The sequence below is a fragment of the Xenopus tropicalis genome, chromosome 9 (genome assembly GCF_000004195.4).
Source record: "Xenopus tropicalis strain Nigerian chromosome 9, UCB_Xtro_10.0, whole genome shotgun sequence".
In the NCBI taxonomy this organism is placed as follows: Eukaryota; Metazoa; Chordata; class Amphibia; order Anura; family Pipidae; genus Xenopus; species Xenopus tropicalis.
The window spans coordinates 38,917,142-38,919,599 of NC_030685.2; the positions used below are offsets into that span (position 1 = coordinate 38,917,142).

Here is a 2,458-nt window from a genome sequence, read left to right on the forward strand (position 1 = left end):
ATAGATAATTAAATGCATAAGTAGTTTCTCAGTCTGTGACATCATCCAGCCCGGCTAAAACTGGGGAGGAACCCAATTGGCCGGCTTTCCCAGTGCACTGTTGGGAGAAGGTGTGCCTAAGTTTGGAGCCAAAAATCAGGGGCGGGCCCAGCAGTTTATAAAGGGAGCCACTGTTGTTTTGAGTTGAGACAGAGCAATCCAATAAGCAATGACTGTAACGCTGAAGGGAAGCTATGCTGTGTGCTAGCTGTAAAGAGAAATCTGCTACACAGCTTGGATTAAAGTTGGATGCCTTTAATACCTGGAATCCCAGTCTCTGGTGTGTGTCCCCTCTGTGAGGACAGGTGTTTCTTGTGTGCCTGCTTTGTGGGAGCAACTGCCTATGCAAAGGGAGAGGTACTGGGGAAGGGACTTTGCCAGGACTGAACTGGGAAAGGGTATTTCCTTTAGGAGCAGAGTTTGGAACTGTGTCCCCAGAGAGACTGAGCCAGTAGTGGTTAAAACCATCCAGGTTTCCCAAGCAGGGTTATTACTGTTTGCATGTTAAACAATTTTATTTTCACACCGTTATATAAAGTTGATATTTGCTGCAAACTGAGTGCGATAATTTCCTAGTGGAAATCCCCTTGAGGTGTGCTCCTCGGTGTCCACTTGGTGGAGGCACTGCGCTGAAATCCCAGTTCCCACTACCTTTAATCTGCACCAATCTGTGTTTTAAGCATATATACAGCCCAAAATAAGTGAGTGTGCCAAGAAAGTGTTACGCATGTATTACATACCCTGGATGAAATAGAACATAGAACAAGATATCTAACGAGCAAATAAAGTATATCAGCTGAAACTGCTGCTCTGACCTTGCAACAATACTGATATTACTTGTCCAATGCTAAACAGTAATGTAAGTGCACTTTTGTGGATATTAACAACTAACCTGTGCTTCATTGAACATCCTATTAGTTTAACTTGGACATATATTTTATGCAGTTTTCAACATGAAAACAAAAAGTTGTAACCTATCATGCAGTCATTATGCATTAAATAAGTCAAATTTGAAACAGGAGAGAAAATATTATTGCAAACATCTTTAAGATCTAAACATAAATTGAAATGGTAGTATATTGACAGAAATTTATGTTGAATATTTACAACAGAATTGGGTCTTCGTGGTTGTATTAATTTTTAATTAGTGTTGGTAAAACTCACACTCAGACTTAATGCCTGCTCACACATACACATCTACTTACACACATACACATACAGTACATATATAGGCACACAAGCATGCACAAATATTTGCAAATGCAGAAACACACCAAAGTGAGTACAAATGCAGGAAATAAAAACAGATTGTTACTCATACATTTCAGACTAAGCTTTTATTTTTTTGTAATATTACAAACCATTGTTCTTTATTCACAAATCACTGTAGTGATATAAACACTCATTTCTAATGACAGATATACACATTTTTTGGGTTTGCATGTTACTTTGATAAGCTTTCTCTAATTACTAAAATCCACCCATATTTATATTTCCCCTCATAGCTTATAGTGTCAGTAATTTTTAACATACATGAAAACATGTATCCACATAAAGATTATTCCTTTTCTTACTGGCAACTATAAATTAAGCTACTGAGAATTAACACATCATTCATTTAAATCAGAAATGCTCACTTATCTCTGATTTAAATGACCCTTTCCATATAAGGTGTCTAAAAATTATGCAAACCCTGATGTTAGTTTTAAGAGGTGAGGCCGATCTGTTAAAAAAATATGTTGTCTTTGTTTAACCCCAGTTTTACAGTACAGTTTAAATTTTGCATATAGTTTATAGATACTGAAGGGAATCTCCCATTCATTTTTTACTCAAAATAACACAAAACAGTAAAGTATTCATTTGTTTGCACCATTTTCTCTTTTAATTTCTAAACATAAGATTTCCTCCCCATTCTAAGAATGCTACTGAAAACCTTTTTTTGTTTTGTGACTATTGATGGATGTTTTTTTTTTTTCAGTTGAATTTATTTGCATGCACATACAATGACAAAGAGAAAATCTGATCACAAACACTTGTATTTTAAACATTTTTATAGCGAGCTAGTAGGTACACAGCAATGTGTTGACAATGTAATACAGTGGTTGTCTCCATGAATTTGCTCAGTATGCATGAGATACATTTACTTGCAGTAAAAATGATGAGGGGAAAAAGGCAGGGCAAGGAGCATTGTGTGTTGTTTGCTAGCTCACTGAAAAAATGAAAAAATAAAAGAGTAAAGAGAAAAGAGAAAAAGAAAGAAAAGAAAGAGAGAACCCCTTACAACAGCTCCAGCTCATGTTGGCTTTTAAACAGGACAACGAGTAAAGAGCTTACATAAATAATGCACGGACAAGGTGCAATTTTTCAGTTAACACGTGGAAGTAAAGTTCCTTTAAATAGATGTCACAACCCAGAACAA

General features: G+C 36.2%; 1 protein-coding gene across 2 annotated transcripts in view; it reads right to left on the reverse strand.

Moving 5' to 3' along the window:
- Positions 1-1,357: 1,357 nt before the first annotated feature.
- Positions 1,358-2,458, reverse strand: part of rbfox1 (RNA binding fox-1 homolog 1) — a 362,503-nt gene continuing 361,402 nt past the window's right edge. For both annotated transcript variants that reach the window (XM_002940457.5, XM_012971419.2), the window contains exon 12: positions 1,358-2,458. This exon is cut by the window's right edge and continues 1,884 nt beyond it. The gene's annotated coding sequence lies outside the window, so the exon portion shown is untranslated.